At 42.5% G+C, this 27,905-nt stretch overlaps 1 pseudogene; it reads left to right on the top strand.

Annotated features, from left to right (window-relative positions):
- The first annotated feature begins 487 nt into the window (after positions 1-487).
- The window catches only part of LOC131829328 (small ribosomal subunit protein uS10-like), a 58,820-nt pseudogene continuing 31,402 nt past the window's right edge, over positions 488-27,905 (top strand).

Genomic DNA, 27,905 nt, shown 5'->3' with positions numbered 1-27,905 from the left:
CTACACATATAGATAAATGCTGTAATATTTTTGTGGAACCCTACAATATTGTGCTTGTCTTCTCAATTGTAGGCAAAGATGGGCTGTCTGGAAAGCTGGACTCAGCCTGGAGCCTGCTACCCAGATTGCTATTTTGTGAAGACTTCCGCATACAAATGACTCAGATGGAAACATTCAGAAATGATCTTGGAGGGCCATCTGGTCCTTGCTGGTTCTAAAAGCTTCATTCAGCCTTTTGGATGGATCCAGTACAAAAGACAGTGAGGGCCCTTCACTGAGGTTTAAATACGTTCCACGGGCTGGGGTGAGAGGCTGACTTTGGAACCAGCGGGTGCAGATGCTCAGGGGCAGACTGACGGCGCCTCCCCCGTCTAGGTCAGTGGAGGGCGGAGGAATGTTCAATCCAGGACCATGCAGTGGCACGGGAGCTTCGACAACAGATGTGCGCATGTGCGCCTGCCCACGGAGTTTTGCGTCATCAGGGAGCATGCGCAGATCAGTTTGGGTGTCTGAAACGGGCGGGGGTGTGGCTGACCCAGCAGGTCAGGCAGGGGGGGTTAGCAGAGCCGTGGGATCATGGTGATGCATCGTATTTCGTTCATGAAGACAGTGCTGCCAGCCTTGCATTTCAGACTGTGGTGCTGACGGGCTTGACGTGGGCGCTCGCTGGCCACTTGCCTTTTCACCTGGGGTATGGTTGCGTGTTCCGTGGCCAAGGGATGGGGAGTGTCTACCAGCAAGAATAGGGATGGAGTCCTGTGCTCTCGGACTCATCAGTGGGCTCTGACCAAGTCCAGAAGAGACTGGGCGTGTAATGAGAGGGAGGCTGAGCACCAGGGCGCGTGGGTTTGAGGACGTCACCTCATTGGGCCAAGAGAGTCAGGAGGCACTCCCTGGTGAACGTTCTGTTCTTCTGGGCTCCAGCGTTCTCTGCTGAGAGGGGCGGGAGGGGAGGCGATGCGCGTCCTTTAGTTGAGGCACAGAACCACAAGACATCCTACGTTCTGACAACGTGGTTCGGGCTTTCATGCTTTCTCACTCCCTAGGATGGGACATTCCCGAGTGGAGGGGCTGCACCACATCTCCAGGCACTTCCAGTCTTAGCACAACACTGAGCCCACAAACACACGGCAAGGGAACTCATAAAATGCTAAGGAGACAGGTATGGTGTTTGAACGGCACCCATAAGCTGAGTGAGGTATGTAAGTGTCGGGACTGTGGGGAAATTATTCTCCCTTTACCTGGGGTAATCGGTCTTTCTTGTCTTCCCTCTCAGTAAAGATGCTGCTGTTTCACCTTCCGTTGTTCCTGTCTGTCCAAGACGGTGATGCTCCAGGAGATCTGCCCTGTGGAAGGGGAACCAAGATGGAGATTATTGGTCAGATGAAGTCAACGGGTAAGTCCTTCCTTAAGAGTTTAATGTTTTGTTTCAAAAATGTATCAAATCACTGCAGTGGGCTCCTCCATACCCATTGGCCCTGCTTGAAGATATGAGGCAAAACCTCTTAACAGTCACAAGCCAAGGTTAACAATTTAGAAATTTTTAGGTTGTTCTGATATGTCTATCAAGATGGTGCCTCAAGCAATGTCTAACTGGATGGAGAAATTTAACATTGTTGGTTTTATGAACATGTGGTGAGGCTTATGGTCTTGTGAGAAAGACTCAGTCGGGGTCTAGAGTTCACCATCTTCATCAAGGCTTTCTCTCTTCTCTCAGGATGTTTTCACACAGAATCGTAGCATTTCTTTGTTGTTTTATAGGGGCTTCACGGTCCTTTGCAGTGTTTTCTAGGGTACTAGAGATTTCCATTTGCTCCTGCTAAGTTTACTGATGGCGATGACGGTGCCTGTATTTCTTGTCTTATTATTTTTTTAATTTTTCAGCAAATATATACAACATAAAAATTACTATCTTCATCATTTTTAACAAAGTTATTATTATAATATTATTGACTATGTTTCCTATGCTGTGGTTTTGATCCCTGTGACTTATAATTGGAAGTTCATACCTCTATCTCTCCTTCCCTAATATCAGCCCCCACCTCCCAATTTTCCTCCCCTTTGAAAACTGCCAGTTTGTTTTCAGTGCTTATGAATCTGTTTCTGTCTTTTTTGACTGTTCATTTGTTTTGTTTTTTAGTTTCCAGGTATAAGTGATAATCATACACTATTTGTCTTCACAGTTTGTTGTGTTGTGACTGGCTTCTGTCCCTTAGCATAATGTCCACTAGTCCATCCATAGTGTAGCATGTATGAGGATTTTCTTCTTTTGTAAGGCCGAGTAGTATTCCAGGGGTACGTATAGACCACATTTTACTTATCCATTCATCTGTCAATGGGCACTTGGGTCATTTCCACTTTTTGGATCCCATGAGTAAGTCTGTTATGAACACAGATGTACAAATATCTCTTCAAGACCCTGTTTTCAGTTCTCTTGGATACGTACCCACAAGTGCGATTGCGGAATCATACGATAGCTCTCTTTCTAAGTATGGAAGGCACCACCACACTATTTTCCACACTGGCAATCCCATTTTACATCCCACCAACAGGGCACATGGCTTCTGAGTTCTCCATACCTTCTTCAATGCCTATTTTCTGCTTTGGGTAGCAACTATCTTAAGGAGGGGGAGGTAGTGTTTCATTATAGTGTAAATTTTGCATTTCCCTGAGGAGTGGTGATATTTTCACATCCTTACTGGCCATTTGTATGCCTTCTTTGCCAAAATTCAAGTTCTTTGCCCATTTTTGAATCAAGTTACTTGTTGTTGTTGTTGTTGTAGGAGTTTTTCATCGATTTGAGATCCCTCATCAGATAGATGATTTGCAGATAATTTCTTCCTTTCAGCGGGTTGCCTTTTTGCTGATCATGTCATTTAATGCTCAGAGGTTTTAAATTTTGATGTAGTCCGATTTATCTTTTTTTTCCTTTTTCCTTTTTTTACTTGGCTTTTGTTGCTACGTCCAAGAAATCATTGCCAAATCCAACGTCATGAAAGTTTTCCCTATATTTTCTCTGAAGTGTTTTACAGCTTTAGACCCTACATTTAGGTCTTTGATTTATCTTACGTAGTACCTGTTTTTACCTTTTCTCAGATAGTTTCTTGAGCACAGAGGCTGTGGCTGTCCATTTGCATATTCTTGGCCTTAGGATATACCTGGAACAGAGTAGTTGATCAGTAAATTATAGCTGAAAGAAACAACTTTTTCAGACATGAAGAGACAAAAGCAAAGAATGTATTTATAGTGATTTGACTTCTCCATAATAATTATAGCACACTGCCTTCGGGACCCACAAAGAAGTCTCTGAATTTAAAAAGTCGTACTTCTTGCAAGGGCTTTTTGGCATTTTATTTATTTATTTTTTTCCTTGAGGATATTTAATGGAATATTTGACTATTATGCAGGTTGTGTTCTTATTCCACTTGACTTTGAATGCCTTTCTCAGGAGCTCTGTGCACAGTTAGCTCTAGACTGATGAAACTGTGCAAAAAGATTGTTTCTCCCATCCACGTGGTCCCCAAACCTTGGGTCAGTCAGTGGAGGGGGCGGGCGCCAAATCGACACAGCACTGACCACGTTAGCTTCATGACCTGGGACAAGTTTTCCACATCTCTGAGCCTCCTTCAGTTCCTTCATTTATAAAACAAGAGAATGCATGTGAGAGTCCTAGTTCTAAAATTATCTGTTTAGGTACGGGTGATAGGGTATTTCAAACAGAAACAGAAATTTAACTACCTTTGGGAAGAAAGCAAGACAAGATGGACTGCAGTCTGGGTTGCAGAGAACCTTCCTGCCCCAGTGATGATCTGAGAGTCAGGTGGAGAGGAGGCAGTGCCCACGGTCCGAAGGGACGTTCCCGCTGGCCTGGCATGCTCTGGCAGGGAAGGTGGTGAATTGAAGAAAAAAGTCCCGTTATTGTTGTCATTGTGTCAAGGACATCTCCCCATTTCAGACATTCCAGAGCCAGTGGTCTTGTACTTGAGTGTGTGTGTGGTACAACCAGTTTAGAAGATGAGAGGGCTCTTGGTTACACTGTTAGTTAAAGTTGTGAAGCCCACCCGCACCGTCCCCTCCCCCCCCCCAATCCCATACATGCCATGGGTTTCCTGGTGAGTTTCAAGCATGTTTGAGAGACAAGTACAGCTCTAGCCTCCCTGGTTTGTACTAGCATCGGATGCTGATGTCTCCCCTCTGCCACACCCATGTTTGGACCTTTCTGAGACTGGGCACTGGGTCATCTTTATGGTGCCCATCAAACAGCAAAAGGCCTAGCAAGGGCATCGGGGAAATCTGGATTCTGCTCTCTACTCTTTCCATCTAGGTGAGGTTTGGGTAAGTGAATGACCCTCCCTAGGAATGGGTTTCGACAAGTGTAAAATAGTAGGGATTTTATCTAATGTTTTATGTAGTGAATTGGGTTATTGAAAGAGGGAAGAGTGGAAGGGACTAAGTTTATTGAGCACCTTTTATAAGTAAGGTACTCTGCCAGCTGCTTGTACAATTATTCTGTTTAATGCTCTCCTTGGGATGGGAAAATCAATGCTCAGAGAGGTTAGGTAACTTGTTCAGAGTCACACAGCTTGTACACAGCAGAATCAGGATTCTGATGCATATCTGCTGACTCTAAAGCCAGTGTTCTTTCCCCCACATCATTGGACCTTGGCATGGAATTAAATGGATGTATTCCACACTGATGGGAACCCCTCTTTCCTTCCTTCCACTGCTTATGTTGCTAATTGGCTTTCCTTAGGGCTCCTGAGAATGAGGGTATCAATCTTTGAGCCTTTTGGCTTTTACCTTTGCTGAAGAGCAGATACCAGCTACTTTCCCCAGAAGCCATAGTTTCTTGAGAAAAGAGAAACTTATGGTCAAATTGTCAAATGTGGGGCTGGGGGTGGGTTGAGGTGGGGTGGATGCGGCGTAAAGACTGCCCCAAAGGCAAAGATGCGAGTATAAGTGAGGCTTCATTTGTCTGTGATTCTGACTTGTGGTCATTTCTTTTACTCCCTTTTCCTTTTTCTAAACATATTGTTCAGAAACCCATTCTCACTGGGGGCTCTGGTGAGTGTCATGGTGTCCAGATTCCTGCTCTGGGGCCCGGGACTCACAAAGGCCAAGTTGACGTCCATTCTGCATCTGGCTTATTTGATGCCAGAGGAGGGCTGAGGTCTCCTGAGAGAGCCAGGAGAGATTTGCCTCCTGCAGAGGTTTGGATAAGCCCCGGCTAATCTCCATGGCTTCTTAAGGGCACACCTGCTTGTCTGCCAGCCAGCAGCCTCCTCGCTCATTTCCCGTGGGACGGCTGGGGTCAGAGGGCCTCCAGAAAGCCTTTCATCCCCCACCACCCCGCCAGGCCTCCCTCAGCAGCACCTGGGTCCACACATAAGACTTTCTTTGAGGGGAGGTCTAGACGTTGTCCCTCCCAGAATGGGGGCCGGTGCCCTTTTCCTTCTTTTTGAGGCAGCTTGCTTGTTCCTTCCTTCTAAATAAGCATTTAATGCAAGCTTTATCATGCATGGCTCAAACTTTATCCCACTGGGGCTAAGCTGATCTGAATTAGTTTCTGGGCAGCTGAGCTATAAACACATAGTAGGTGCTCAGTAAAGAAGGATGATGTCTGATGATGATCTGTTTGGGACTCCATAAAAGATCCACTCTTGCTTTCCATCTCTCTTATTGCTGGGATGGGATAGTTACACCAATAATACAACATGTCAGAGGATTCAAGTCATTTCTGGTTAGCCGTGGGAGTTAGGGATTCTCTCCTCCCTTCTTTCCCAAATCACATTGTACTTCTTAATTATCCTTTAGGTGTAGCTAGTAGTGAAGTTGATTTGTATTCTACGAGCATTGTGCTTAAGATGGGTAGTCAGGGACTATTGTTTGACATCAGAAGCTCCCAGTTGTTGTCTTCTTTCTTTTTTTCTTCCCTCCCTTTCTTCCTCTGCCCTTCCTCCATCTTTCTTCATTTCTCTGTCTCTGTCTCTCTCTCTCGCTTTATTTTTTGTATGTCAGATGGAAGCATGATCATTTTTTAAGACAGTACTATGAATGGTGATCTGTAAGGGTATGGCTGAAAAGAATCTAATTTAAAGAAATGTGATCCTCTCTTCCTTTGAACCCACCAATTGTTCTGTAGGTTTGTAATTCCACTTGTTCCTAATTCCACTAATATTTGTTAAGCCGTTATTCTAAGTCCCTGGGCTGAGTAAGAGGGAATGAATCCAGCCCCACGGAAACCAGTTTACCTAGGAAGATAGGCCACTGGAATTATGGGAGAGAGCCATGTGTGGGTTGATGGCGTGTTTGAGTGTTGAAGAAGGGAGCGGGATAAATAAGTCTCAGTTCCTCTGATCGTAGGCACGATATCACCAGCTTCCCCGTTCTTCAGTTATTTTCCCCCAAACCAGGCTAGGTACTCAGTATCATCCCCGTATAATAGACGAGGAAATAGAAGCTCCAAGAACTGAGTCTTTTGCCAAGTTGGTTGCAGTGTGAAGACAATAGCCCGGGCGATACAACTAGGATTTGGAAATCCAAGTATTGAACCTAGCACTGGATCTGAACAACTCTCAGGTTCTAGCCTATTCCATCAACACAGAAAAGGAGCTGTCACGGAGGTAGAGAATTCTGTGTAGGGAGCCACTTGAAACAGTTAATACTGTAAAGTGATTAAAAAATTTTTGTGTGTGGTTTATTTTCTTAAAGGGGAACACATGCAAAGATAATTTACCAGCTAACTGCTCATCCTCCCTTGCCGTTTGGATTATATACGTAACAGGGTGTTGGGGGGACTTGAAATGATGGGGTTTAATTATTTTAGTGGGACAGGCAACCCCTTCCTCTGCCTGCAGCATCCCTGTTAGGATGCTTTCTGCTTGCTGAAATGCTTTGGCATTGTCTCTCGCCTGATACGTACACAAATGGATATTCCACACCTCCCTTTTCCCCAGTGGAGCACACAAACAGCAAGCAGACAGACACTATCTGAGAGTCGGCAACTCAGGCCCCATAATATTGTGGCAGAAAGTAGAAAATAAAGCAGCCAGTGCTGGGTGCAGGATAATAGCATAATAGGATAAGTGTGAGAGAGTCAGGAGGCGGTAATGGCCCTGGAGATGTAGAAATTCTGGGAAAGTAGGGCGGTATGAAAGCGGAGACGCCATCTGTGGGATTCAGGCAGTTGTGAGAGACTCTGAATGGCACAATATGGAGATCTGTTACACAACACACCAAATAGTAGTAAAGGAATCATCTGGCCTTACAATTGTCAGACATCCTTTGTTTGAAATGCCACCTTCCTGGCCACCAACACCAGGGTACCCAAGGATAAATGGCAAGAGTATGAATTGCCTCTTCCTGCAGCCAATTTAAGTTGCAGACGGTGAGAATCCCAAAAGTCTTCCTTAGATGGACTCTGCACTCAACCAGCAGGGGGTGCTACTCGTACCCTCACCCCATCTCCTTCAAGGACATTAAAGAGGTAGTCAGAGAGGACTGAGAAAGAAACTCCGCTTTCCTGAATGAGTGTCTGTTGTGCCGAGTGTGATGATCAGCTTTTTATGTAGGTCATCTCATTTGTTCCTCATCTTGCCTCTTTGAGGTGGTGGCATCATTCTGATTTTAAAGATGAAGACACTGAGCCTCAGAGAAGGAAAATGACTTCCTCCACTTCCCCCAGTTGGGGAGCCAGGATTCTCATTTGGGTCTGGATGACTCCCAAGCTCCTGCCCTTTTCCCTCCACCCTATGTTTCCAGAGGTGGACCCATCCACGAGCACATTACGTCAGCTCATCTGAGATCCTTTCCCAAATAGACCTTATCCACAAAAGTTTATTTTGACATGAAATGCTTCTCTTTAAGGTTCTGGAAATCTGGAATCAACCAACCGACCAACTCATCAACTAATGAACTTTCAAGTAATCAGAATGATTTTTCTCTATGTCGGTTTTAGGGGAGACAGACAAGGAGAGGTAAACCACTTAGTTAAGGAGTTTTGACAAAGCATTACCTTCTGGAGTTTACATTGATTTTGGTACAATTTCTCAGCTTAACACTCTATACCTTCTACTCCATGGAACCATGACTGCTCAAGGTTATAATGATAACCCAGAGGTGTGGCAAGGATCTTAATCATTAAAGAGGCCAAGAAGAATATAGAAGAAAGACTACTGATTACGAATGTCATGAGAATATAGGCATGCGTCCCTGTGCAACCACCTTGGGCCTGGCCCTGGGCAAACTGATCACTGTAACTTCAGTTCCATCAGCTAGAAGGTAGGTGTGTGGTACCTCAAAAGATGGTTGTGAGAAATCAGTAAGCTAGGGTGTGGACAAATCACCTAGGGAGCTAGCTACAGGGAGCTAAGCGTTGGCCCTGCTGAGTCAATCCTTCCTAAGGCGGAAGAGTAATTTTTAACCACAGGTAGAGCAGTCATTTTGAAGTTCTTCCATTTTTACCATTAGCACTACATCTGTGAAATTGGTCAAGAGGGTTGGGGAGCCACAGAGAATTTGTGTCCCCAGAAGGACCCTGACAGCATGCTCCCAATGTAGAATTTAAGTCCTGGCCATGGACTCTGCCTTTTACATTATTTTTGCTTCTGTTGGTGTAGGTTCTCAAAACAATGTGTCATATATTGAACAACAACAATAATAACAAAACTATGGAGGTGTGAGTAACCCACAGTGGAATTTGCTAGTTTGTCCTCTTGATTCAAGAACTCAACTCTCCCCTAGCAGACTTCCCCAAGAGGAGTAAATGGCAGGATACTACGCTGCAGTGCCCATGCCCTCTGCCTTTCCCTGTGATCCACTGTATGATGCCTCCAGCCTCCACCCAGACAGCTGGATGGCCTTTAGAAATACATGTCCTTGTTTCTGTGCATCAAGATGGGTCAAGTGCACACCAGCGACCCCGACGTGATGAAGACTGCTAGAAAGAGAAAGGCCTAGAGAAACATATTTAGTTGCAGTTAGAAGTGAGCCCTGTACAGAGCTGTGTGGCATGGAGTTAAGACCACTGTCTGACTCTGTAGCGAGTCAGCCTCGGTGTGAGTCCTGGAGTTTCCATGGACAATCCTGGGATGTTCGGAATGTGGCTTCACAGCTCCATGCTTTAGTTTCCTTAGTAGTAAATGGACCTGGCTTGTGTAATAAGTTCTCAGTAGGTTTAAGTCATTGAATACAATTTGCTTTCTGCTTATTCTGCTGCTCATAACTTCATTTAGCTACCTCCCAACCTCTTCTGAGACTGAAGTGTGCTTTATTCTCATCATTCTCAAAATAGTTCATGCTCTCAGTGTTTTCTCCTTGAATCGGCCAGATGGACGCTAAACTATTAGGGGTTTCTCAGTGGCAGACAACACAAGAGCTGGAAGACCACCCCTGGCTCCCGCTGTTTCTCTCTCCCCCTCTTACCCCTCCCGCGGAGAGAGGGGGTATCACGAGGGCAATGCCAGTATGGCAGCTGTAGGGCTTCCGTCCGCAGACCTGAGCATGGAGAGCATTTTATTTGAACTTGCAATGATTTGTGTCTCACTGCAGACGTTACTCTTTAGCATTATTGATCTCCTCTGTCTACTGAGCCCCGTCAGACGTCTTTGACCCTGGTTTGTACCAGGAGCAGTCAAGGGGCCGCCTGAGACTGTCTGGCATTGTAATTCAGTTCGATTCCTCTTCATGTTTGCCTGTGCCGTGTTCTTGAAATGGTTCTGCCTTGCACCACTGCAGGTGGGGTCCAGAGTCCGCCTCCGTTCTGTCCCGCTTCTTACTACAATAAAGGCGTCTTATCCATTGGAATCTCTTCCCTGCATGGCTCCTGCTGTCCCAGGGAGGGAAGGACTCTCAAAGCTTGCATCTCTTCTCCAAGAAGTTGGCCAGTATAGTTTCAGAATGAAACTAGGAGGGGCTGGAGAAGACACTCGTGAATCCACACATAGAATTAGAAACAGTAGGGTGAGAGAAGGGGAAGAAAAGGGGAGTCTAGACTAAAAGTCAGGATGCCATCCTTTTTCTTTGTTTCTTCTTAGAGTTGAAAGTTTTCCTGAATTACTTGCTAGGGTGTTAAGGAGAAACGATGTCAGGGGAGTTTTTTCTTTACCTTTACTACTCAAAGAACAGCCAGCGATATCAGTCCCCCCAAAGTGTTCTTGCCCATCAAACATCTCTACTCCAACTTGCCACATTTCATGAGGCCAAACCTATTTCTTTTCTCTTTTAATTTGAATCCAAGCCACCTGCCCTTTGTGCTATCTCACGATTATTGCTTCCAGACACTTAGAAGCCCTAAGGTCACTCAGAGAGAAGAGTAATATCCCTGGGGGAGGTAGACTAGCCCTGCTTGAAACATTTAATTTTCATAAGAGAGTGATGATAACTTGAATAAGGAGCAAGTATATTGCAGAGAATTAGGCTCCTGGTCCACAGAGAAGGGATCAATAAAGGCTATGTGTGCATGGTGAAGTAAATCAAAGAGTTGGGGTAATTACTTAAGAAATTTGCTCCAAAACCTCTGCTCAATTTGGAGGGGCTTAATTTGATCGCTTACTTTAAATGTATTGTCCATTCAATTCATCAACTCAGTTAGAGTCTACTTGCGTCAGCCCGATGTGTGCGTGTGTGTGTGTGTGTGTGTGTGTATTTTCAGAAGGGTGGGGATAGAGTGCTGATCTTCCACCAATCATCTCATCTTTATTCCAAAATCCATTTCATTGCAGAACTGGCAATATTATCAAAATTGTGAACAAATCAGTGTGTTACACTTTGGTTCCTAGAAGGTGAAAGACAGATAGTTGGCTACCACACCATAACCCTTAGTAGAGTTTTCCCCGTATGATATCATCATGTTATGTTTCTGCTGGCATGGCTAGCACCAAGCAGCCCAGTACATCACGTGCCCTCTGTTGCTTTAACTTGTTGCCATGGCTACCTCAACATTCTCCCACACTAACAAAATTTAAATATGTATCTATGAATTTGAAGAAACATAAAACCCTCCTAACATCAGTCTGTTTCATATAGCACTCTGAGATGATTTCCATAATAACAATTACTGGGTATAATTTCATGAGATGTAATCCATAGTTAATCTTTTCCTTGAAAAGCACAAAATAATCAGGCTCTTTCATAGGCAAATGGGTGAATACTCCATTTAGTTATTTGCCGTCCCTTGAATGGATGTATATGCCACTGGTTTAGGCTTGTGTATTAGTTAGTGCAAGTTCTGGTAACAAATAGACCCTAAAATGTATACACTTAAAAAAAAAAAAAAGAAGAAATATATTTCTCCCTCTTGCACTAGTCCAATACATGGTTTCTTCCATACAGTAGCTTTCTTCCACGCAATGATTCCCTCATCAAGCCAGCAACATCTTGTCTCATCAAGGTTTGCACATAGCTGGTGGTAGGCAGAAGAGAGTGTGGATGGTGGATGTATGGTATGTTAAAAAAACCTCAAGGTGAAGTACATCACTTCTGCTCATATTCCACTGACTAAACCTGGCCCAGTGGCCACACCCAGATAGAAGTGAAGCTGGAAAAAGTAGTTCCTGGCTTAGCAGGAACTTCTCAGCAGCAACTCTGTTTCAGAGAGGAAGAATCATGAGTGTCAGTAGATAGCTAGCTAGCTCTGCCACTGTGTAGGTTAATAGAAGAGGAGGACATGCTTCAGACACATGAGGGTTTCAGAGTTTTGGGGGAGAAAGTCACGTAACTAGTAAGTGCAGTGGTAAAGGGGTGAGCCGAGTGACTTGGGAGTGACTATTTCTGCTTGGCACGATTGGGAAGGTTGGTGGCATTGCCTTTATGGTAGCTGTACCTTGAACTGATAAGAGGAGAACCATCTTCTAGTAATTTTCAAATAACAGACTTGATTAAAAGCATGTGTGTTGGAGTGGGAGGCTGGAGGAGATGGGAATGAAGAGGAATAATTAGATAATGTCGTTGTCCCAGTTGGTTCTTAAGCGATAAGCCTGTATTTGTCCCTCACTCTCCACTTGCCTTATCACGAGTGGGTGACCTTGATGAGATATTTTCAGCACAGTCTCTTTGGTTCCTTTTAATCTCCTGTCAGTTGCTATCACTGTCAGCATGACCCAGCTCCAGTGAAAAATTCAGCATTCATTTCAGCCTTCCCAGGAATGCTAAATTATGACAAAATATCAGGATGGGAGAAAACCATAAACACTGTGGACACCTTATTTAAGGGGGTGATTGAAGGACACTTAGGTGTCTTCCTTCAACTTTTCAAGGACTAGGAAGACCTGTGTTTTGACCTTCTGGATCTTTCTATAGTCTGAGTTGCTGTAATGTCGCTTGAGCACTGTCTTTCTCTATGCTGATCTCTAGCTGAACGCTGTTATATTCTAGCGAGGTGAATTGCATTGAACATTCTCTTGCCTGGAGGAGGAATGACCTCCAGTTTTCTGATTTACCAAAAGGCACAAGACTCCAGACATAGCTTTCACTGGTGAGTGGGGGTGATTGGTGGTTGTAATGTTCTTTGGGGACTGTTCATGAAATAGATACCGAAATGAAATGATCTCCATGAAAATGTTCTGAAAAGTTACAGTGACTTCAAGGTACAGAGTAATTGTTACCCATATTTCAAATGGAGAATTTCCCTAGTGACGTTTATGTAAAGCACTTGAACCAATCTATCTTACCTTAGGAAAAGCAGAAGTTGGGTTTGGATGAAACATTTTTAGTGATTCTATGGGATGCTAGTCAACCACAGTGAGCATGGCAACAGATTGATGTGGATTAAAAAAAAAAAAGACATCATCCTGAGGTATTTGGAGTTCAGTTTAGGAGGCAACCAATAAACACAAAATAACTGATAAAATATGAATGCAAATATAGAAATAGGCATAGAAATTGAGATACGAATTCAGATAAACTGGATCAAAACCGCTTACCTATGAGTTACTATATATTTTTATATATTTTGTCATGTAACAGATTAGTTTTTTTCTTTTTGAAAGATTTTTAAAGAATGGAATTGCATAATTTTATTTGGTTTTTAGCTCATGGCCCTTTGCTGCTTTTTTACTCCAAAATAGTCACTTGACAGCCTGAGCCTTTGTTTGCATAAATCCCTAAGTGGATAGCTGAAATGAAGTCCCACATCGCACATTTTTCTACGTCTTAGATACTAAGGGTATGCACTGAGGGTTTGTTCTTTTTATTACGATTTCTTGTGATATACCTCACATTTGATTAATTGCATGGTGGAAGCTTTAATCATGGTATGACCTTTCTGCCCTCCAGCTCCCTTTCCTTTAAGCTCTCAACTTCCTTGAGGTTCTAGACCTCAAAAAAAAAAAAAAAAAAAAAAAAAAAAAAAAAAAAGAGACCAAATCTCTCCCCGACTCTTTTAATTTATATCTGTTACACTAATGGCATACTGGTTGAGCAATATAATCTTTTTACTGAGGCTTTATTTTCTGTTTTGATTGTTGATGGGATAGATGACCCCAAATTTCTAAGGTATCATTGGCTCTAAAATTACTTACCTCAACTCTGCCCAGAAAAGGTTGCAAGCCAAGATTCCATTAGTGATAGCTATTTCATTGGATGAACTGGGGCCTGGGGAGTACTTACCCAAGTAAGTAGGCTTTCAGAGCTCAGACAGCACAGGTGATCCCTGCAAGGTGTGTGGGTCAGTTGAGAGGACAGCTGACATTGTTTCCAGAGCTTCTGCGTGTCCTCAATGGGAGGGCTCCCTGGGAGGGATGGAATGTTCCAGTGATGTCCACCTCATAGAATAATTTTGTAATTTTCCTGTGAGGTCAATGAATTTTACAATTTCACAGTTGCAGGTGATAGGAGAAGTCATTTAGCCTGACTTTCCAACAGTTGAAAGGCTTCCCTATATGCTATCCTTGAATAAGGGCCATTCAGCCTCTGTGTGGACCCTGAAGTCATGTCAGTAAGAACACGCTGTCATTTTATTTCTCTCCCAACTAATTATAAGTTTCAAGAAGAGCTTTGAGTGGCTAATGTTCAGATCAACTGGCTAATGTGGATACCAACCAGAGTTTTAATTATAGCAGTGGCAGATTTTCTACATTTAGCACTGACGAGGATCTACAGACTGTTAACTGCTTGGATAGTAAGAAAGCAGCCTGCAGTATCGGAAAAGAAAACCTCCTTCACTATTACATATGTGACCAATTCAAGGCCTTTCTCAAGCGGGAAGTGCCCCTATTCTGGAAATGTTTGAATGTGGTTTGATAACCAGTCTGGAAAAGAATTGGGACTACTGACAGACACAGATACCTTGTCATCAATTCTTAGTCTTATCCCTGTTTTTTGTGTCCTATTCTTTTCTTCCCTTCTAATGCCCATTCTTCATTTACTCTGATCTGATTTCCTCTATATAATCACCTTTTGATTAACTGTGACAGTTAATAATTCTAGACTATCTTTACCCATTATTATCACACATATTGCAAATATGAAATGTGTGAATCTGGGGCACAAATCCATTATGAATTTACCTTCCACAAAATCAGCTTTGGGGGGAGGGGGTATGTGTGGGTATGCAAGTGTGTACGAACATGCGTGCCTTTGTGTAGATATGAATTACATACAGTATTAATCAAATACCCACATTTTAGAATTATCATCTCACTAAACTTTTCCACAGCAGTGTTCTACATTTAGGATCAGCCACCTAGAATACATTATGCCTTATATGTTTATGGCCTTAGACATAAGTATAAAATACACCAATCATGAAGTTGTTGTTTTTAAAAGTCCCAGAACATCAACTCAACTTCTTATTCCATGTCACATTGTTTTTTGGAGCTCACCTGGACTGGGCTGTGTCTCATCTTGTGCCAGTCAGCTGGTGGCTGCTTTCAGGGCTCACTCAGGTATCTGTTTATCAAGCTAGCACTTGGAAAATGGCAGTGATAAATTATCATGTACTTCCTGGGAGAGCAAGTGTATTTCCAGGGGTCGAGCATATTGAGCCGCCTGTTGATGCTCTCTAAAGGCAGAAGTCGGGAGTCAGAAGGCAGGACAATGGAAAAGGCTGAAAGTTAAGTAGGGGGCACATTGGGCCTGAGCTGGGAGGTGCTGAGTCACAGGACCTTGCTCCCTTGTGCTTTCTAACAAATAGGATTTCACAGCAGTTCATGAACTTGGTGAACACATAACCTTGGAACCTAGTGGTGCAGGCCCTTTGAGAGGGCTCCTGCTCCTCCATGGCTGCTTGTGTCAGAGTGAAATGTGGTGGAAATCCTAGAAGAAAGCTCCTTCATTGTCCCTGAGACAGATTTTTGTCATCTTTCTCCCTCAGAGGCATTTTCTGTAATTATCAGCTTTGCCACTTAAAAAGCCCTTTACTGGCATTCACTAATGAAGCTCGCAGTTCCATGGATTGTGCTCCCCATTTTTCAGAGCTTGGGTTATTAGATGCAGAGAGGTTAGGGTAATTGCCCAAGAGCAGACTGTTTCGATCTGAAATGAACCTAGACATTTAAGATGCTGGTTCTAAAATGTTATTCCCTTTCTGGGTCTGAATTGCAGTTCCTTTATGTATGGCTTATGGAGTAATTTATTTATTCATTCAACACACATTTACTGCATATCATTTTGTACTACTGTGATGGCAGAGAAATTAATATATAATGTATGATGTAGTCTCCACCGTTGAGGACTTCACACTGAAAGACGAGAGAGATGGGAGCAAAAATAATTATAACGGGCATGACTGATGTAGTAAGAGAAAAATAAATGAACAAGTGTGGGTGACACAGCCTCAACTCTGCCTTGGCACTTAGGAGGCCAGAGGAGGTGGTTAGAGTCCTGAAGGGTTAGTAGGAGTTTGTCAGGCTGCCGGAAAGGGGAAATGGCATCTCTATAATGGGTTGTCCAGCCAATGACCAATGACACCCACGCTTCTCTTCCTAGAACTTCCCTTGCTGAAAAGGTCAGGAGCAGCTGATGTGAGTTGCCTCATTGCCCTCCATATCCAAATGTTTCTGTATCTCCATCTGTCTCCTCTTCCCTCTTGAGTCAGAGGCAGAAGGGCAATTCCTCTTTGCCAAGGCTGGAGCTCCCACTGGAGCCACCCCACACAAGCTGTCCATATTCTTTGCTCAGTTGTAAATTGTCCACACCTGTCTCTTCCATCTTTACTCTGCACGTGTAAGTTCCATTGGGATAACAAGCAAAGGACCCTTGTCTGGGAGGGGAAGGATCCTTTGAACTGACATTTCTCTCTTGCCTTCCTTTTGTTACTAATCTTTTCAAAAGTTAAGTCTACAGGGGTGCCTGGGTGTCTCAGTGGGCTGGGGCCTCTGCCTTTGGCTTGGGTCACGGTCCCGGGTTCCTGGTTTGGGGCCCCGCATCAGGCTCTCTGCTCAGCGGGGAGCCTTCCTCCCCCCCTCTCTGTGCCTGACTCTGCCTACTTGTGATTTCTGTCGTGAAATAAAAAAAAAAAAAAAAAAAAAAAGTTAAGTCTACAGTGATTAGAGTCAGTTTCTTACCAACCCTCATCATTTGGCTTTACCCTCCGCCCTCCATGAGATCTCTCTCCCTTAACTGCATTCCTCACTGTGCTGCATCCTGTTTGTTCTCAAGGCTCCTACACTTTGCCATCACTGTAATATTTGGCATGACTAGCCAGTATCCCCCTGCTTTCTTTAAAATTCTTTCCTCTGGCTTCCATGACACAGCATGCTACTGCTTCTCTTTCCTGTTCTTTTTCCTTGATTTTCCCATTTGGATTTGATAACTCTCATCAGCTCTTCTTTTGGTACTTTTATGATTTTTACTTCTCCTGAGTCTTATCATATGTTAGCTTGCCTTATAAACATTCTTTTCAAGAACTGTATCTGATTCATTATGACAAGAAGCAGCATTGCTGAGCAGTTGGGAGTGCAGCCTGAGCCAAACAGCCTGGGTTTGAATCCTGGCTTTGCTGTGTGGCCTTGGGTAAATTTCTTAACCTCTCTGTGCTCAAGTTTTCTTACCTGTAAACTGGGGATAATGATATTTTTCTTATAGTGTCATTGTGAGAATCCAGTGAGTCAAAACATATGAAGTGTTTAGAATAGTGACTGGTTCATAGTAAAGAGTCTAAAAGTGTTGTTAATTAACTGTATTTGCCTCTACCATGGCACTGAGCTCAAGAACAGTATTAATATTGCTTATAAGCATTTATTTAAAAGGTAAACCATTATAAGTAATACATATTTTGTAACTTCATTATTATTATTATTGAGAGCTTATGGTTGGCAGGCTTTGGCCTAAGCACTTTTCTTGTTTTATCTCAGGTTCTCTCACTACCACTGCAGAAATGATCTCCATTATGATCTCCATTTTGCAGATGAGGTGACCCATTCTCTGAGAGGTTAAGTGGCTTGCCCAAGTTCAAACAATGTGTTGTGGAACTGACCTGCGTCCAGAGTGATGGTTCTCTCTCTCTCTCTTTTTTTTTTTTTTTTAAATAGGCTTCATGTCGAGTGTGGAGCCCAATGCGGGGCTTGAACTCATGACCCTAAGGTCAAGACCTGAACTGAAATCAAGAGTCAGAGGCTCAACTGACTGAACCACTCTGGCACCCCCAGGGTGATGGCTCTTAACTTCTGAGCTCTTTGTAGGTGTTCTGTGGTGCCAGCTGACTAATGTATTCAGGAATGTTCCCCAGCTTCCGGCCAACAGTCCACAGCCATGACAAACTTAGCTTTCTCACTAGGCAGCATGTGAAAAGTTAGCAAGTTTTAGAGTGGTAAAGCCAACGTTGAGATTGTGTTGCTACCCACTCCCCTAGCTTATCTAATTATTTTTTTTATGCCTCTTTGGAGTCACGATCACATTTTAAGTATCTGTAAGATGGGGCATCCTATCTTTTACTTATTTTACGTGTCCTCTGCAGTGTCTGCGGGAGCTCTGTGTTCACGCAATCCTTACTGATACACACAACAGGCAAGAAGAAAGTTGGACAGAGCCAGATTCAGTGAGCAGGACCTTGGTCACATGACCCCTCACTCTCATCCTTACTGGGCACCTCCCCTGAGAACACATCTAGGACCCCACTCCCTTCCATTACCCTACTTCTCTCTACCTTCACATCAGAACTAGGTACCCCTGGTCTTCACCTTCTCTCCCAGGGTTCTCTGTGCACCACTCCTTCAAATGACACAGTACAACCCTCTTCAGTTTAGACCACTTACTCCTACTCCTACTACAGGTCAGGGACCTACTCAATCCTTTTTATATTCTTTGCACCTCACAATGCTTGGCATGTAGAAGATTCTCAATAAATACTAATCCAATAAATGAATGAAGGAGGCTTTTTAATAAGTTTTCTGGCTCTCCCTAAGACTTTGCAGATGGCAGCATTGCTTGGTTCCTTGAGGTCTTCGCACAGGAGAGGGGAAGGATTTAGCTGCTCTGTGCATGTATTTTCTGTGTACGGATGGCGGGGAGTGTGTGGTCAGGCTTTCTCTAGTCGCCTGAGTGGGTTGTGTCTGTCAGCTCTGCTTGCCCTCTCTCTCCGGCTAATGCAGAAGCACCCAGCCCCATCTCCACCTCCACCCAGCTGAGGCAGCAAGGATGCCAATTCTCCAGACCTTTGGCCATACCCCTTTGCTGAGTTGTTTTTAGAAACGAACTCCCACTCCTGCTTCCCCCCAGTGAGTCCTGCAAGTGTTCTGTATCTCCATGGAACTTTCAAATCAAGAAATATTGTCAATTTTCCTGTGTGCCAGTTCCAGTTATCATAATTATTTTTGACGTGTTTGCTTTCATAAAGCCTTTCCCTTACTGAAGCCCTGTCATACACTTTTCTTCATTTGGATGAAGCAACAGAGGGAGTTCAGTAATAATGCTGGCAATGTTAAATGAATGATCAGTAATATTGCTGAGTGTCTGGTACCAGAATCAATAGTTTACATATTATTTCACTTAATTCCTAAGTGGTGGCTAAGAGTTCTCTAGAGTTTGGGCTGATTGGATTTGAATCCTGGCTTCACTCACCAGCTATATGAATCTGGATAACTTACTTCAGGCCTCTATGCCTGTTTCCTTGTAAGGAAGAGGGGCATTCAGTAAGGAAATGTTCCATAGACCTGTTGGAGGTAGGAGATGTTAATGCTTGTCGAGTACTAAGCACAGTGTCTGGCACATGGCGAGGTTGCAGTAAATATTATTATCAATCCTCATAGTCAGCATGATACCAACTGTATTTTACAGATGAGTAGAGGGGTGCTTGAAGACCAGATTCAGGCTCTACGTGGTTGATCACCATGCGTCCCACCTCTTGGGTATTGGCAGTCATACATTCTTATTAGATCAGACTTGACAACTTGGGTCACTTGGTCTTAAAAAGTAATGAAAGCTTCCGGCTTGTTATTTGATAATTTTGAATTCTCTTTTCCCAGGTGGTATGTGCCAAGCCCTCTGATCTTTCTCTCTCGTCTCTACCCCCCACCAGACTATAGGAGCAAACTTCTAAGTTTGCAAGGGCAGCACAGTCTCCCGATACGGTTGAGCGGTCACATCCCAGCCGCCGACCTTCCCACCAGCTGTCACACCCTCTACCTGCTGCCAAGTGGCCCTGGAAGAATCATCCAAGTGATTTCCTGCCCCGGGAAACATCAAAGCCTTCCCCCTCTCTCTCCCCATTCTTTCTAGTGAATGCGCCACTGGTTGGTATAAATGGAGGCAAGTCCTCAGTAGCCTCAACAACTTGGGGAGAATTCATGGAAGGGGGGCTCAATGGCTAGGGCAGGGAGGTGAAAGCCCATGCAATGTCCAGGGATGCGGCCAGACACTGAGGTTCCCAGAAACACCCGTGAAAAGACTAGCAGGTTGGGTGTATCGTCATATACTTGCCACCCTGCGTGGGTTTCAACGGGAAGCCTGCTGCCTTGAGTTATTATTTCTATATTGTATAATAATCAGGCCACTGTTTTGAGATCATGTCAGAGATAACAAAGCATCAGAAGCCTCTTCTGTTGCTGAAGAACCAATCAACCTAAACTAATACCTTAATGACCACTTTTCCCAACGAGAAAACAAATTCAGGCAAAAAAAAAAAAAAAAAAAAAAAAAAAAAAAAAGCAAGCAGGGCTCTGAGAAGGACCTTGTCTGCTCAATGAAAAGAAGAAAGAGACGTCTGCAGCCATGGCAATGGAGTAGGGATTACTTTGATCTGGAAAATAGGTTGCTTTTTTTTTTTTCCTCCAGTGCTTTTTCTCAGGCAGCCAAGAGATGCTATTGAGCTTGATGAGCGAGCCCTTTCAGAATGAAGGGGCACCTCAGAGGAGAATTGAATGACTGCTTTCATGGACAGCTACTTTAATAGTCTCATGTTTGAAAAATATGCAATTAAAGGAAGTACTATTACAAATAGCCCCTATTTGTGGCTCTAAAAATACTATCGATTAACTGAAAAAATGAGAGAGAGGTGTGCAAGATTATTATGTGAAGTGTAAACTGCAGATCGTAGGAGGGAAACACACGCATACACAGACACACGACCTATATACAACCCCCGAGGAGATGTGGAGAGGGGGGTGCACATGTCATGAATGCTAAGCTCTTTATTCCTTTCCATATAAAAAATGACTTGCGGAGAAAAGTCCTGCCCGCTAGAGTTTTTAATCACTTTCTTCATGTCAGTACTGTTCATAAGAACGAGCGTTATTGGTTAAGATTCAATTTCTTCTAAAGTTAATCTGCAGCAGTTGGGGGGCTTCGTGTGTGAGAATGATGCTTTTTGGTGAATGCTCTTTGGGCATTTTAAGTGAAACAATGGAGATCCTGGCAGTTTGATCTTGCATTTTCCACGGATATGACCCCTACCTTGTAGCCCCCTGCCAACTCTCTTTCCATTCCGCCACCTGCCTGCCCGCGACGTCCTCACTCCTCTCAGATCTTGCCCTGTGTTAATTGGGACATATTCAGCAATGTGTGGCTTTAGTGGAGGATAAAGGAAGACTTTGGCCCTCCCCAAAGAGACGGAAACGTCTCTGGCTATTCTTTTAAGAGATTTCCAAAATCTCTGTCCAGGTAAACTGCCTCGTTGTCATGGCAACAGCAGGATGGCTCCAGTCTCTTTCCCTTTTTTCTTTGCCTTCACGGATTTATTTAACACTTTTATAACTGACATATAACTGATAGATAACTGCTTTTTAAAAATATTTCTGCACACTGGTAGAAAAGGAGAAGGCGAAGGTATCTGAAAGCTTTGTTTGTTCCAGATTGTGCACAGATTTGCAGATGCGGCTGAGATGAGCCTTTTCACTGTTTAGGCCCCAGCTTGATTAGCATTTATGAGGAGCTAGGCACTCTGCTATGTCTTTTGTCTATATTTAGTCCTCAAGATCAAGTTTGCATGTAAACGCTGTTACCATGCCCATTTTATAGATGAGAACCTAAATCATTGAAAAGCTGAGTAATTTGCCCAATGTCACGTAGCTTATTAGTAGCTAATGAAAAACCGATGCATGGCAAGGAGGACTCTATGGCCACTGGGGCAGGCAGGCAAGGTGGACATGGTGAGGCACAGTTCCTGGGGCCTGCAGCTCACCAAAAGCCTCTGGGCAGCTCAGACTCCCCTCAGGGATAGGTTGGCCACCCCAGGACGGAGTTTTTGTGACATGCCTGAATTGGAAAACGGCTAATGTCCATTTCAGGGCAACCAGAGCCTCACCTGAAACTGTCAGAGGCCTACAGAGAGCTCCTTCAGCTGCTCTACGTAGGTTGCTTGAGCTCCTCCTGTGTCTTCAGGTGTGCAGGGCCTTCTGCCTGGACCATCCTTCCTCTCCCTCCCCAGTGACTAACCTACCTGAGAGGAAGGCTGGATTCCTCGTTAAAGGTGTGGTCTCTGGGCACCAGCCTGCCTGCATTTCAGTCTTCCTTCTTCCACTGACTAGGAACCCTGGGCTAATTATTCTCCTTCGGCTCCTCTTTTCTTACTGGTAACATGGAATAAGGTTAGCATCTTTTTAATAGAGTTATTGAGAGGATTATATGAGATTATATGACACATTAAAAGTGCTGGGAGGAGAAGGCACATTTGGTAAGAATTTATTGTAATTATGACACAATCCTTAAAAGTTCAGCCTAAACACCACACTGGCCAAACAATCTTCTTGTAGCCCCACAGGTTGGGGTGGCTGGTGCCACTCGGGGCTTCGCTAGGACCTGTGCTTCTTTGCCTCACACAGTTGCTTGTTTGGCCAGTCAATGGAAGAGGTTGGTCTTGCTTACCTGGGCCCAGCATGTTGTTTGTGGGTATTTGCCTGGATGGCATCTGGAATAGGAAAGCCAGCCTGGACTTGAGGAGGGCAAATAGAAGGTTTGTTAATGTCTTCAAGTCCTTGTTGAAGAGCCGCTCTGTTAACCTAGTATAGTCTTGAGCATGATGGAGACAGAGAGAGAGAGAGAGAGAGAGAGGAGACACATGCCACACAATCTGTGCCTTCATGGAAAAGCCAAGCTGGAGGACACATCTAAGACGTGATTGACAGATCAGTGCAACCTAAGAGAGTGATCAGTATGAAACGGGATTTTGTGAGAGAAACATGTGCCAAAGCCATGGTTTTGGTGAGCTTGACGGGATCTAGAGGATTCAGTAAATCAGAGGAGACTAATTTAGGAAGTGAGAAGAACGGGGATAAAAAGCGCTGAAACACCCAGGGAGTGGATGTAGAATGGGGAGGAGGGTTCTGAGTAAAGAATTCACAGCTCTCTAGACGATCATCTAACAGTAGTGACGAGCATGGATTTTTTTCTCCCCTGTTTTATTGGGAAATAATTGATATGCATCCCTGTATAAATTTAAGGCATACAACAGGATGGTTTCATTTCCATATATTGTGAAGTGAGTACCACAATAGGTTGAGCTAACATTCACCTTCTCATATAGATATGACAAGAAGAAAAGTGAAAAGGAAAAAAATTCTTTGTGATGCAGACTCTTTACTCTCCTACCAACTTTTCTATTTGTTACACAGTATGGTTATCATGTCATACATCGTATTCCTAGCACTTATTCATCTGAATACTAGACATTTGTATCTTCTGACCACCTTCCTCCATGCCTGTCTCTTTCCACCAGCCCTCTGATCTCTTTTTCTGCAAATTTGGTTTTGTTTTTTAGATTCCACATGTGAGATCATGTAGTATTTGTCTTTGTCTCACGTGTTTCACTTTGCATAATGCCTTCGAGGTCCATCCATGGTGTTGCAAATGGTAGGATTTCCTTCCTGTTTTAAATAGGTGAATCATATTCCATTGTATGTGTATATACCACAGCTTCTGTATCTGTTCATCCATTGACGGACACTTCAGTTGTTTCCCTGTGTCTGCTGTTGTAAATGATGTTGCTATGGACATGGCAGGGCTGATATCTTTTCAAGTTAGTGTTTTCATTTCCTTTGGATATGTTCCCAGAAGTGGCATTCTCCATACGGCTTTCCATAGTGACTCTACCAATTTACATTCCTTCCGGTGGTGCACAAGGGTTCCCTTTTTTCCACATCTGTGCTAGCATTTTGTATCTCGTCTTTTTGGTGATGGTCATCCTTACATGTGTGAGGTAAGCTCACATTGTGGTTTTGCATTTCCCTAAGGACTAGTGATATTGAGTAGTTTTTCATGTATTTGTTGGCCTTTCATGTATCTTCTTTGGAGAAATGTCCATTTAGGTCCTTTGCACAATTTATAATTGAGTTAGTCTTATTATTTCTTGCTTATTTTATCCCTAAATATTTTATTGTTTTTGGTGCTGTTGTAATTGGAATTCATTTCTTTTTCAGAAATTATGTTGTTATTCTATAGAAACATGGCTGATTTTTGTAAGTTAATTTTGTATGGTGAAGCTTTATTGAATTCATTGATTAGCTCTAACAGTTTTGGGTAAGTCTTTAGGATTCTTTATATAAAATTATGTTATCTACTACAAAGGTAGTGATCTGAAGGGGCACATGCACCCGAATGTTTATAGCAGCAATGTCCACAATAGCCAAACTATGGAAAGAACCTAGATGTCCATCAGCAGATGAATGGATAAAGAAGATGTGGTATATGTATACAATGAAATATTATACAGCCATCAAAAGAAATGAAATCATGCCATTTGCAACGATGTGGATGGAACTAGAGGGCATTATGCTGAGTGAAATAAGTCAGTCAGAGAAAGAAAATTATCATATGGTCTCCCTGATATGAGGAATTTGAGAGGCAACATAGAGAGTTTGGGGGATAGGGAAGGAAAAAATGAAACAAGATGGGATCAGGAGGGAGACAAACCATAAGAGATATATTTTTTTAAAGATTTTATTTATTATTTGACAGAGATTATAAGTAGGCAGAGAGGCAGGCAGAGAGAGAGAGGAAGGGAAGCAAGCTCCCTGCCAAGCAGAGAGTCCAATGCAGGACTCGATCCCAACACCCTGGGATCATGACCTGAGCCAAAGGCAGAGGCTCTAACCCACTGAGCCACCCAAGCACCCCACCATAAGAGATTCTTAATCTCTCTAAACAAACTTGGGGTTGCTGGGGGTGGGTAGGGAGAGGGTGGTGGGATTATGGACACTGGGGAGGGTATGTGCTATGGTGAGTGCTGTGAAGTGTGTAAGCCTGACGATCCACAGACCTGTACCCCTGGGGCAAATAATACATTATATGTTAATAAAAAATTATGTCATCTACAAGTAGAGGTAATTTTATTTCTTCCTTTCTAATTCTGATACCTTTTATTTCTTTTTCTTTTCTTACTCCTCTAGATAGGACTTACAGTAATATATTGAATAAGAGTGGTGAGAGTGGGCACACTTGTCTTGCTTCTGATCTTAGAGGAAAAGCTTTCAACCTTTCACCATTGAGGATGATGTTAGCTCTGGGTTTGTCATACATGGCCTTTATTATGTTGGGGTTGTTCCTTTTTTTTTTTCTATTTATTATGTTCAATTCACCAACATATAGTACATCATTAGTTTTGATGTAATGTTCAATGATCATTAGTTGTGTATAATACCCAGTGGTCATCACATCATGTGGCCTCCTTAATACTCATCACCCAATTGTCCCATCCCCCCACCTCCTCCCTTCTGTAACTATCTGCCTAATTTGTTGAGGTTTTTCAAAAAATCCATGAATGGATGTTGAATTTTGTTGAGTGCTTTTCTATCTCTATTGGGAGGACCATATATTTTTTTCATATATACTATTAATGTGATATATTGATTGATCTGTTTATGTTGAACTGTACTTGCATGCATCATGGTGAATGACTCTTTTAGTTTGGTGAATGACTGAATTCAGTTTGTCGGCATTCTGTTTTAAAAATTTACATCTATATTCATCAGGGATGTTAGCTTGTATTTTTCTTTTCTAGTAATTTCCTTTTCTGGCTTTGGTATCAGGATAATGCTGGCCTTCTAAAATGAGTTTGGAAGTGTGCACTCTTCTTCAGTTTTTTTGGGAAGGGTTTGAAAAGTATTGGGGCTAAGTCTTCTGTAAATGTTTAGAAAAATTCACCAGTGAATCCATCTGGTCCTGGGCTTTTCTTCAGCAGGAAACTTTAGATTACTGATTCAACCTTGTCACTAATAATTGGTCTATTTGGGTTTTCTATTTATTTTTTATTCAGTCTTGGTAAATTTGTATGTTTCTAAGAATTTTTCCATTTCTCCTGGGTTGCCCAGTTTGTTGGAGTATAATTGTTTATACTTCTTATGATCCTTTGAATTACTGTGGCATCTATAGTAATGTTTCCTTTTTCATTTATAATTTCATTGATTTGGGGTTTTTTTCTCTTTTTTTCCTTAGCTAAGGGCTTGTTAATTTTATTTATCTTTTGTTTTGCTTAACTCTTAGTTTGGTTAATATTTTTCCTATTGTTTTTCTATTCTCTGTTTCCTTTACTTTAAGCATTAAGGGTTTTATCGTCAGAATACCCAGGGTTTGAATGTTTGCTCGGTTGTCTGCTGGGAAGCGACAATGGGCAAAAATACTTAACTAAGGCTCAGGCATCTTCCCTGGAAATTGGAAGTAAGACTAGCTCGCTCTTAAGTTGTACATCTGAAACTAGCATCACATTGTACACCAACTATACTTCAGTTAAACGAAAAAAGACTAGAACCAGGACTAGAGTGTGTCCATCAGATTTATTTTTATTATTATTTTCAGATTTACTTTTAAAAAGTCAAACCTGAAGCCAAAAATAACAAAGAACAGTTGTCACATTAAAAAAAAAAAAAAAAAAAAAAGCAAAAAACAAACAAAAAACACAAAAAGCCTGAGCAAGGGCTTGACTTATCCCCTATCAGTCTACTAAAAAAACATAATTGGTTAAAAATATGGGAAAGGATTAGGAAAAATAAGTCTTCCTCTGCTTCATATAAAAAATACAACTTTTGTTTAAAAAGAGAGAGTATCTCCCTTATAAGATTCCTGAGAGGATTCAATGAGAGGAGGCATGAATGAATTGAAGGCTCACATGGTGAGTGCTCAGCTATTAACTTGCTTACCAAATGTAGCTCTCAGAATTAAAACAAAAGCAAAACAAAACAAAACATTTTTTCTTGACTCTGACTATTGATGAGACATGTTATATTTCCAGGTCCAGTAAAGGAGAGTTTTATCTATTCTGCTTATTTAAGTTACCTAAGTTTTATCATTGATTGATCATGCATACAGCTACATGAATTGAAATTAAAATTTGCCAAAGGATTATTATATTTCAGTAATCTTCTTGTGAAGTAGGCTGAGGAAGGGTGGTTATTCCCATTTTCTAGCTGAGGCAACTGAGACAGGGAAATGTTGGAGGAGTTTTCCAGGGTTATGCCGTTAGTGGCTAGGGATGTTACTAATAGACTTAGGACTTCTGACCCCAGAACTTCCTCCCTCTTGTACCAGCTGGATGTGTATTCATGGTGATTGGCTTTGATGAAAACAAAGTCCTCTTCTCTGATGTCTGCCTTATCTTTGTAAATTTATGTCCCATCATAATTTTCAAACTTGGCAAAAGCAAGAATGGATAAAGGCATTTCAAGAGCAGTGATTTTGTGATATTATCTCCAAAGGACTATTGCAAGAAGAATATAAAGAAAGAAATCAATTTATCAAATAACAGGCTCAAAAGGACCAAGAATCAATTGTACCAGGTAGATGGAACCAAAAGGGACTGTGTGTTTACTGCCATTGGCGTCATGTATGCCGTGTATATTATGGGTCACTGTAGAGATTTTTGTTTATTTTGATATTGTGGAGTTGATGCTATCACATATTGGAGTTTTGCTTTGGAGTATTTGACTCCACTAAGTGATGTTGGCAGAAGACCTCATCACCCTTGCCTACTATAGCAGGAAATCTTCAGCGACCAGAAGAGGACCTTTTTAGGAGAGAGTTGGCAACTGTTGGTAGTGGAAATCCCCTCTCAGGTACTAAGAGTAACTGAATGTTTCTTCCAGCTGGAAACTGAGTAGATCCTGTATTTGAAAGGACTTCTTTGAGCCTGCTGGCCATTTTTTTCTTAAACTTCATTTCTGGAATTCATGTGGTGATAGACTACTCAAATAAAAAGTTCTAAAGCCACAAGTATGCTTAGCTTCTGATGGTTTCTGGGGTACAGACATAGGTAACAATTGTACCTGTCATTGTTCTTCTAAGACATTTGATAATTTGATACATGGTTGGGATTACTGAGGTGCTATTTTTGTTGTTGTTTGGTTTTGGTTTGTACTTATTTATTTATTTATTTTTAATTTTTAATTTTTTATAAACATATATTTTTATCCCGGGGGTACAGGTCTGTGAATGGCCAGGTTTACACACTTCACAGTGCTCACTGTTTGTTTTTAAATCCAAGAACCATCAGTCTTTGTTCAGAAGCAAATTTCATAAATGAAATCAATGATCTAGTTAGGACATTG

The sequence above is a fragment of the Mustela lutreola genome, chromosome 1 (genome assembly GCF_030435805.1).
Source record: "Mustela lutreola isolate mMusLut2 chromosome 1, mMusLut2.pri, whole genome shotgun sequence".
Taxonomy (NCBI): domain Eukaryota; kingdom Metazoa; phylum Chordata; class Mammalia; order Carnivora; family Mustelidae; genus Mustela; species Mustela lutreola.
The sequence above is the reverse complement of the archived record's forward strand: the minus strand, read 5'-3'. Positions and strand labels throughout refer to the sequence as shown.